This window comes from Budorcas taxicolor, chromosome 7 (genome assembly GCF_023091745.1).
Source record: "Budorcas taxicolor isolate Tak-1 chromosome 7, Takin1.1, whole genome shotgun sequence".
Lineage (NCBI taxonomy): Eukaryota > Metazoa > Chordata > Mammalia > Artiodactyla > Bovidae > Budorcas > Budorcas taxicolor.
This window is the reverse complement of record NC_068916.1, coordinates 28,618,923-28,630,354: the sequence shown is the minus strand read 5'-3', so window position 1 is coordinate 28,630,354 and position 11,432 is coordinate 28,618,923.

Genomic DNA, 11,432 nt, shown 5'->3' with positions numbered 1-11,432 from the left:
TGATTGCTATAGAAATACTGTCATTATGGAAAACATTCTGTAAAAAACAGTAGATAAAACAATGGAATTCTATATAGCAATAAAAATATATATTGCTTTATATAGTAATAAAAAAGTAAAAACAATAATTACAACAGTAGAATACTTTATAGCAATAAAAATAAATAAATCAACTTTACACGAAAACATGGCTAATCTCACAAATAAAATAACTGAGCCAAAAAGGCGGGTACATAAAGTGTACAGATTGTATGATTGTAATTATATAGAACAAAGAAACACCCAGAAGTAATTCATGTTACTTTAGGGATTAGCCTTGGAGGGGAGGTGTAACTGGGAGTGGGCATGAGGGGGCTTCTGAGACACAAGATATTTCTTGAAATGGTTGTTGGCTGCTTGTGTATTTTTACTTAGAATTGTGCACTTTCTTTTTTATGTGTACCTTTTTGTACACATGTTAATACAAACATTTAAAGTCTACCAAAAGGTGTGTGTGTGTGTATATATACATATACATATATATATACATATACATAAATATATATATATAATTACCTCTAAAAAGAGCATCTAGGTAAATTTCTATGTACATTAAATCATATATATTATCAATATCAGCTTAAAAGCAATGTGTTAATAATAATCTTCTCTAGACAGTGGGATTATGAGTAACTTTTACTTCTGTCTTTGTGTCTTTTTGCTTCACTAGTGGCTCAGCTGGTAAAGCCTGTAATGTGGGAGACCTGGGTTCGATCCCTGGGTTGGGAAGATCCCCTGGAGAAGGGAATGGCTACCCATTTCAGTATTCTGGCCTGGAGAATTCCATGGACTCTATAGTCCATGGAGTTGAAAATAGTTGGACACGACTGAGCGACTTTCACTTTTACTTTCATGTCTTTTTACACAATCTATTTTTTTTGTCTTAAGAAAAGCAATGAAACTGTAATTCAAAAAGTAGACTATTAGTTGCTCCTGAAGTAAAAATTGTAACCATTACAGATAATCAGTTCAGTTCAGTTCAGTCTCTCAGTCGTGTCTCTTTGCAACCCCGTGAATCGCAGCACGCCAGGCCTCCCTGTCCATCACCAACTCCTGGAGTTCACTCAGACTCACGTCCATCAAGTCAGTGATGCCGTCCAGCCATCTCATCCTCTGTCATCCCCTTCGCCTCCTGCCCCCAATCCCTCCCAGCATCAGAGTCTCTTCCAATGAGTCAACTCTTCGCGTGAGGTGGCCAAAGTATTGGAGTTTCAGCTTTAGCATCATTTCTTCCAAAGAAATTCCAGGGCTGATCTCCTTCAGAATGGACTGGTTGGATCTCCTTGCAGTCCAAGGGACTCTCAAGAGTCTTCTCCAACACCACAGTTCAAACGCATCAATTCTTTGGCGCTCAGCCTTATTCACAGTCCAACTCTCACATCCATACACGACTATTGGAAAAACCATAGCCTTGACTAGACGGACCTTAGTCGGCAAAGTAATGTCTCTGCTTTTGAATATGCTATCTAGGTTGGTCATAACTTTTCTTCCAAGGAGTAAGCATCTTTTAATTTCATGGCTGCAGTCACCATCAGCAGTGATTTTGGAGCCCCCCAAAATAAAGTCGGACACTGTTTCCACTGTTTCCCCATCTACTTCCTGGGAAGTGATGGGACCAGATGCCATGATCTTTGTTTTCTGAATGTTGAGCTTTAAGCCAACTTTTTCACTCTCCTCTTTCACTTTCGTCAAGAGGTTTTTTAGTTCCTCTTCACTTTCTGCCATAAGGGTGGTGTCATCTGCATATCTGAGGTTATTGATATTTCTCCTGGCAATCTTGATTCCAGCTTGTGTTAATATCTTAATTGTATTAGTCAAAGAGACAAAACCAATATTTATTATAAGAAAGTATGTGATTATGAAGGATAAGAAATTCCACAATCTGTTTGTTGTCTGCAAGCTGGAGACCCAAGGAAGCAAGTGGTGTAGTTCTAGTCTACCTGTGAAGGCCTGAGGACAAGAAAGTTGATGGTTTAATTCCCAGGCTGAGCACAGAAGACTGAAGTCCCAGCTTAACTAATAGCCAGGTAGAGAGTGAATTCTCTCTTCCTCTGCCTTTTGCTCTATTCTGTCTCTTGATGGGTTGGATGATGCCTATCCACAATGGTGAGGGTGATCTTTGCTCAGTCTACTGATTCAAATGTTAGTCTCTTCCAGAATACCTCCTAGACACACTGAGAATAATGTATAACCAAATATCTGGGGACCTTGTGACTGTCAAGTTGATGCTTGACTAAAATTAATCATCATACCAATCTTGTTGAATTTACTTAATTTATTCACGTGAATTCCAGTAAGTTTCTCGAAAAAATACTGAAGAACCTTAGCTTCACTATCACAAGCAAGCTCATGCGTTTTCCATTTTAAGGAGAGGTGATTAATGTTTATCCTGTAAATAACACTGACTTCACAGAATCATTTCACCTGAAAACTAATGTTTGGCACAGTTCTTGAGAATTCAAAGTTTACAAAGTATTCATATAGTTTCCTTCCAGTTGCCCTGAGGAAAGGAAACAACATGTTTTTCAAATGTTCAGTCCTGAATGGTACAAAGGTAAGATTCTTACCAAGCATCACTACAAACAAAGGTAGTGGAGGTGATGGAATTCCAGCTGAGCTATTTCAAATGTTAAAAGATGATGCTGTGGAAGTGCTACACTTAATATGCCAGCAAATTTGGAAAACCAAGCAGTGGCCACAGAACTGGAAAAGGTCAGTTTTCATTCTGATCCCAAAGAGAGGCAATGTCAAAGAATGTTCAAACTACTGCACGATTGCACTCATCTCACACACTAGCAAAGTAATGCTCAAAATTGTCCAAGCTAGGCTTCAACAGTATATGAACCAAGAATTTCCAGATGTTCAAGCTGGCAAAGGAACCAGAGGTCAAACTGCCAACATCCACTGGACCACAGAAAATGCATGAGAATTCCAGAAAAACATTGACTTCTGCTCCACTGACTACTCTAAAGCCTTTGACTGTTTGGATCACAACAAACTGGAAGATTCTTACAGAGATGGGAATACCAGGCCACTTTACTTGGCTCCTGAGAAATCTGAATGCAGGTCAAGATGCAACAATTAGAACCAGACATGGAACAATGGACTGGTTCCAAATTGAGAAAGGAGTATGTCAAGGTGTATATTGTCACCTTGGTTATTTAACTTCAATGCAGAGTACATCATGTGAAATGCCAGATTTGATGAAGCACAACCTGGAATCAAGATTTCAGGGAGAGATATCAATAACCTCAGATATGCAGATGACACCACCCTTATGGCAGAAAGTGAAGCGAAACTAAAGAACCTCTTGAGGAAAGTGAAAGAGGAGAGTGAAAAAGTTGGCTTAAAACTCAACATTCAGAAAACTAAGATCATGGCATCTGGTCCTATCACTTCATGGCAAATAGATGGGGAAACAATGGAAACAGTGACAGACTTTATTTTCTTGGGCTCCAAAATCACTGCAGATGGTGACTGCAGCCATGAAATTAAAAGATGCTTGCTCCTTGGAAGAACAGCTATGACTAAGCAAGAGAGCATATTAAAAAGCAGAGACATTACTTTGCTGACAGTTTCATATAGTCAAAGCTATGGTTTTTCCAGTAGTCATGTGAGGATGTGAGAGTTGGTGTATAAAGAAAGCTGAGCACTGAAGAACTGATGCTTTTGAACTATGGTGAGAGTCCCTTGAACTGCAAAGAGACCCCTTGAACTGCAAAGAGATCCAATCAGTCCATCCTAAAGGAAGTCAGTCCTGAATATTCATTGGAAGGATTGATGCTGAAGCTGAAGCTTCAATCCTTTGGCCACCTGATGTGAAGAACTGACTCACTGGAAAAGATCCTGATTGAAGGCAGGAGGAGAAGGGGACAACAGAGGATGAGATAGTTGGATGGCATCACTGACCTGATGGACATGAGTTTGCGTGAACTCTGAGAGTTGGTGATAGACAGAGAAGCCTGGTGTGCTGCAGTCCATGGGTTTGCAAAGAGCTGGACATGACTGAGTGACGGAACTGAACTGAAGATTCTTACTTGACTATACGTCTATAGTTAAGTGACTATAAAATGTCACTTACATGACTATAAAAATGCAAACACTTGATGTTATCATTTCAGCTGTGGTCAGATTGACAACAGACCCTCCCACATCATTCATTTTTCCCTGAGTGAAAGATGAGATGAATTTACCAATCAGGGTCGAGAGGCAATTAATGATGTGAAGTAGACAGACCCTTCAGTCTCAGCCTGGTTCTAAACAACTAGCTGTCCTGAACTGGCTACAGAAGGCACATCCAGAGTCAGTCAGTATACTGGATAACAATGCACTTGTAATTTCAATGTTATCTTGTCAATTTCCCATTTCAGTTCTTCATAAAACACAAAATTCTGAAAAATATTTACAATTTTAAACAAACATACTTCTCTTTCAAAACATTTGGCTCAAAGAAATGTATCTATATCTACAATTATAAAGAAAATCTGTGATTCTACATTTATTTGGTCAGACATAAGAGAAAAGCAGTCACATATATTTCCTCAAAAGCAAGTAGCTTCAGGTAAGCTAGTTTAGTTGTTTAACACATTTGTGCTCAGTTATTGGTTCTTGGGGATATGGTGATTAATACACAATGTTGGCTCTAAAACAATGTTTTTGTTAGAAGTCAAAGATACTTCTGAGAACCTTATAAAAGCTATTGTACTCCTCAGGAAAAAAGGTTTGCATAAAATTTTTATAAAATGCACTTCATCTGTATAACTTTCAAATTATCTTTACCATGATCATGATAATGAGGGATGAGAAAATAACAGTAATATACATTGATTACTATCTAAGAGTCAGTTTTTGGGTAAGTGACTTAAGATTATTTTTTCAAACCTTAAATATTCCTAACAGGCTATATGATTATATCCATTTTACAAATCAAGAGACAGACTTAGGGAGGTGATGTAGTTTATTCAGGGTCACTGACAGTGAATGTTGAACTGTCAAGCCCAGGTAGTGGCTAATCATTCTGAACAGACGTGAGTTTGGTGTTTATCAACAAGCAAATAACATGCAGTGTGATGAAATCCTAAATGGTTTGTTTATGTATATGCCTGCTGCTGCTACTGCTGCTAAGTCGCTTCAGTTGTGTCCGACTCTGTGTGACCCCATAGATGGCAGCCTACCAGGCTCCCCCATCCCTGGGATTCTCCAGGCAAGAACACTGGGGTGGTTTGCCATTTCCTTCTCCAATGCATGAAATTTGAAAAGTGAAAATGAAGTCTCTCAGTCGTGTCCAACTCTTAGCGACCCCATGGACTGCAGCCTACCAGGCTCCTCCATCACGGGATCCTCCAGGCAAGAGTACTGGAGTGGGGTGCCATTGGCTTCTCCATGTATATGCCTAATCTTTCAATTTGCTGTTTTGTTATTATATCCATGAAATAACTATTTAAAAGAGTATTTACTTCTCATATTTTTAGTGTGACAATGAAAAAAATTTAAAGGAAGGAAGATGCATGAAACTTTGGTAAAATACTTACATAGCTCACAGAGGAAACATCTGCAAAATATAAGGAAAATAGACTGCAAGGCTCTGATTCCATGAAAACAGGACCCAACTCTGTCCTTTCTTAGTTTATGATGTCATGCAATCCCTTGACTTATTTCTCCAGAATTCACAGTTACCCATCATTTGTAGAGTAGTCACATAATTTCCCTCAAGCTATCCAGAGGAGCTACAGAAAATAAAACAATGATTTTATGTCATTGCTTTGCTAATGCCCTGGGAGCTATTCAGCCCACCCACATTCTATCAAGATGCCATTATGGGAAGAATAAGCTCTTTGTAACACAAGCAATATAATTTCAAGAATGTGGTGTTGTGAGTGGATGTAATCATTATAAAAATATCTATTCAAGTAACCCACAGCCATCTCATGATTTATCTCTTTCATCTAATTCTGTATTGGATCATTTGAATGTAAAATTATCAGATAAACGTCTTTTGTAAATGGAAACTCAGGGTCTGGTTCGTGTAAGAACTTGAGTCTCTGCACCTCTCAATTACATATTCTAAAGTGGGGCCAGAGAAGCCAGAACATGCTGTGGCCAAATTGGTTACTACCATTTACCACCTTCTTAATAATTAATATGGGTCATGTTTATGATGGCAATAGAATCAATAGTAAAATAGGAATACAGAAAATAGCAATGTTTTGTTCTATCTTAATCTGATTTTCTACCCAATCCTTTTCTTTTTTTTAATAATTAAGAGAAGTATAAATACATTTTTCTATAATCTGTTTTATTTAGCAATCTATGTTTACTGGGGTTGGGATGAGGGGTGAGGCAGAGGGGTTGAGCACACTGTTTCAATATATTGGCTCTGGAGGAGACAGCCTGTGCTCAAATCCTGGCCTGATACTACTTGTCTAAGACAGTGGTTTTTAAAACTTTCTGGTAAATCAGAGTCACCCAGGAGGCTTAAACTTCACATTACTGAGCCCTACTTGCAAAAATTTTAAGTGCATATGAGATAGAGCCCAATAATTTGCATTTTTAGTTAGTGACGCTAACATAGCTGATTTAGAGACATCCTTTGAGACACAAATGTTAATTTCTCTGAGCCTCAGTTTCCTTATCTGTAGAATTTAGTAATAATAGCTCCTACTTAAAATGGCTATTTTCCAAGAATAGTATAATTTAGAAAAAATAAACAAGACAAAGTTTATTATTTCAACGAGAATTATAACTAATTAAAGAGATTGTGCTTTATCAGTTGTGCTAAGTAAATCCTTTATGTGATAATCTAGATTGATGTTAAGAATATGTGTATAATGACATAGTTTCATAAAATGCCTCTTTGCTTTATCAAGAATTTTCAATAGCCAGCTTTCATTTACATCCAGAAACATGTGCCAGTTATGACAGACACTATTGGTTGCCTTCCAATGATTCTACCTTCATTTCCTTTATCCTTGATGTCTATTAACAATTCCTCTAGGAAGCCACCTCCTTTCGAAGGGTCACATGTATTAGGGGAAGCTAGACTCTTTCCTAGAGTGTCCTGATTAACCTAAGCACCTTAAGGTGGTCATGAGAACAGAATGCAGTTCTTGTCTAGGAGAAATGCAGGTTAGATTTCTGGGAGTACTTCCGGGAAATGGTTTTGGTTCACATAGAATAACACTGGATCTTGGGTTATCTGTATGTTGCCTGGTACTGCTACAACTGTCTCAGGACCATAAGGGGAGCCAGCGTGAGGGTAACCTGATACAGGAAGGATAGGAGAGCAGAGGGATGGGAAATCCCGGCCTCTGTTCATGGGATTGAACTACAGAATTAACTAACTTTGGAATTACTATAACTTCCTGTTCCACATTATTTAAGATAACACATTTCCCTTTTTGTTTAAACCATTTTCAACTCTATTTTCAGTTTTTGCTGCTGAAGGTGTCTTAACTGATAAACCAATTTGTTAAGCATATTATCCTTGAAGTTAATTAAAATTATCAGAGTCCTGCTGTGCCAGGGGTTCTCATTTAAGCTGCAGCATTGATAGTGTGACTGATTAAATTATTTAACTTCTAGGCTTCTTCAATTACTTTATTTGTATAATGATGGCATTGGGCTGGATCATTTCTAAAGACATTCCAAGTTTCAAATACTGGGGCCATCTGATTCCATGCCACATGAAATATAATGATGTATATCCATTGAACAATGAGATTATATAGATAGCATATTAAAAAGCAGAGACATTGCTTTGCCAACAAAGGTCCATCTAGTCAAGGCTATGGTTTTTCCAGTGGTCATGTATGGATGGAGAGTTGGACTGTGAAGAAAGCTGAGCGCTGAAGAATTGATGCTTTTGAACTGTGGTGTTGGAGAAGACTCTTGAGAGTCCCTTGGACTGCAAGGAGATCCAACCAGTCCATCTTAAAGGAGATCAGTCCTGGGTGTTCCTTGGAAGGACTGATGCTGAAGCTGAAACTCCAGTACTTTGGCCACTTGATGCGGAGAGTTGACTCATTGGAAAAGACTCAGATGCTGGGAGGGATTGGGGGCAGGAGGAGAAGGGGACGACAGAGGATGAGATGGCTGGATGACATCACCGACTCGATGGACGTGAGTTTGGGTAAACTCCAGGAGTTGGTGATGAACAGGGAGGCCTGGCATGCTGTGATTCATGGGATTGCAAAGAGTCAGATACAACTGAGTGACTGAACTGAACTGAACATAATAACTACATAATGTAGTCACACCTATGTAACATAATGACTACATATGTACTTTTATAATAATTTAATATCACACATATTATATACTCTGATTTATCTACAGTGAGTATCTGGTCATTACCATGGTGGAGTTAGTTGAATATTACAGCTCTTTGAATGGTACTTTTTTAAGGAATAATTGATTCCTCATATTTCTAATTTGGGGGAAAATAAAAATAATACTATTTATATTTTCATGTGTTATATTTAAATACATAAATATGAACATGGGCAATATTTAAAATGAAAAGTTATCTGTTAAGAAGTGAGATCACCAATATTTTTTCTCTCTAGAAGTATACACACTTGCATACCCTCCATCTTTGTTGCTATCAGAGATAAATTTTATAATTTATGTGAGTTAGGCATGCAAAAATAAAATAGAAAAATTTAACTATAGTTGCACTTTAATTATCTTTTGGCCTCATAGCCACCAATAAAAACAAAACAAAAGCAAATCAAGTTGAAGTATGCCATTTTCGGGTCTTTGTTAGTTCCTTTGGGTAAATACTAATTAATTCAAGATGCTCTCACCTACAGCCTTCCTTCCGTTCTCTTTAGTTCCAGGATGGCTACATTGCACCACAGAAGAGATATGGTTCCAGTTACTAGCATCCAATCCCAGTGGTTTACAATGATATACAAATACTCTTTTGTTTCCTAGATTATTTATCTCGGTGGCATCTATAGTTGATCTATCTGGGGCTACTATTCTTCTTCCATCACACAGTTCTTTTGGGTGTTCTCCTTGTCCTAAGTATAGTTTTTTTCTGATTTCAAAGTTCACCAGCTACTTCCTTATCTCTCCTGGTGACAGAGGAAAAGATGGGACACTCTTCCACTTCCACTATGTGGGTGAACAATTCAAGTTAAGTGGCTACCATATCCCTCTTCATTCCTTTCTGATATCTCTCTGTCTACCCCTGTATCTGCATCTGTATCTACATATGATATCTGCTCTATTACTTTTATAGTTTGTGTTGTTGGAAACATCTACAAGCTACTCTATTAAGGTCAGCAAGATTGTTGAAATGAAGGCTTTATGTGAGTCTTGCCACCATCTTAGGCCTCACCCAAGAAGGAGCAAGACACCAGTCCTTTCTTTGGTGGCCAAAAACCGAAACTTCTTGGGTTTTTTTTATCAAGTCCTCTATTCTGGGCAGGTTTGGGGAGGAAGCAACAGAGCTCTGGGCTTCCCAGTTTCTGCTCTCTGGGCAAGTCTTCCTGATTCTCCCCTTCACAGAGGGCTGAAAGTTTACATTCTTTTGGGCTGGAAAACTCTTCTTGTGTTATCTTACATTGCTTCAAGTTTATTATGGCCCGAATTCTGTGCTGAGTCCCTGAGGTGCCTAATCTTGATGTGCAAATGTACACGTATAGAAAAAAAATCTTAATAAGATTGGTCTTTGACATCCAAGGCCACTGCCTGTACTGCGAGTTCAAAAAACAAGAAGCAAGGAGAAAAGTGCCAAAAAGAAACACTGTGGCAATTATTTCAGAATTTCACCCTGTTATATCCTAAAAATAAGCAATCTCTTTTTTCCCAATGAAATTGTACTCTGTTTTCTCTGTATATAAGTGGTATATTTAGCTATAGTTATAGCTGTAGCTAGCTCCCCTTTCTTTTTCTCAAGTCACTAGGACTTTCTGCCTCCACAGTGTCTACCATAGCCACAGCTTGCTTTCTCTCCTCACTGTCAAAATTTTTGTTTCCAGGCTTTTATTGCCTTTTTTTCTTTTATGACTACAAAAGTCTAAACAGGCTTATATATTTCTTTTTTTCCCCTATTATCAGTTCAGTTGCTCAGTCGTGTCCAGCGCTTCGTGCAACCCCATGGACTGCCAGCACTCTGGCTCTCCCTGTCCATCACTAACTCCCAGAGCTCACTCAAGCTCATGTCCATTGAGTCGGTGATGCCATCCAACCATCTCATCCTCTGTCATTCCCTTCTCCTCCTTCCTTCAATCTTTCCCAGCAGCAGGGTCTTTTCAAATGAGTCAGTTCTTTGCATCAGGTGGCCCACAGTATTGGAGTTTCAGCTTCAGCATCAGTCCTTCCAATGGATATTCAGGACTGATCTCCTTTAGGATGGACTGGTTGGATCTCCTTGCAGTCCAAGGGACTCTCAGGAGTCTTCTCCAACAACACAGCTCAAAAGCATCAATTCTTTGGCGCTCAGCTTTCTTTATAGTCTAGTCTACCTCATATAACAATTAGCTATTCATTTATTCAAAAAACATTTACTGAGTGCCAGCAGGGTGCCTTGGGCTAGGCTAGATGCTGGTGACCCCATTGAGACAGTGACAAAGAGCTTCTTGGAGACCCTATAGTCTTTTAAGAGGGACAGACTGAACTTTAGAGGACTAAAAGCATGTGGCAAGAGTAACAGTGGCAGAAGTACAGGAAGCTGGGCAAACCTAGCAGAGTTATCTAACCTAGTCAGTAAGTCCAGGGAACCTTTCCTACAGGCAGCAATTTCTAAACATAATCACTAAAGGATGCAGAGGATTTAGGCAGAAAGTATATTCTTGGCAGGAAAATTATTTGTGAAAAGGACCAGAAATGAAAGGACATATATAAAAGAAATTCCATTTGACCAGAGTCTAGAGCTCAGTGTCTGGGGGATGGGACAAAGCAGAATGAGTCTGTAGAGACAGCCCAGGAGAGATTGCCAAGGGCCATATTAAGAAATCTGGCCATCATCCTAATAGCAGTAGAAAGGATTGGAGGGACTTTAGTAGCATAGTAATTGAGTCAGTTTGGGGGTTTAGATACATTTAAGTAGGTGGTACGTTAGGAAAAACTGAATACAAGTCCTGTTAAAGAGCGGAGGCTTTTCATTTCCCAAGAGAGAGATAATCATTAACTGGGGTTGGAATAAAGCAGTGGGAAAGCAGTGACATGGACAGATCCTAGGCACTGAACAGCACTATGTGAATGGACAAGGGGAGCAGCTGAGGATGATTCTTGGGTGTCTAAGTTGGGCAGCCTTGTGCTTGGTGGGCATCATTCTCTGAGACAGTGAACCTGGAGAGACTGAGATGCTATTAGGATGGCATTTATATCCCACAAACACCAGAATCTCGTCCAAACATTGACACAAACATGGCCCCTCCAGACTC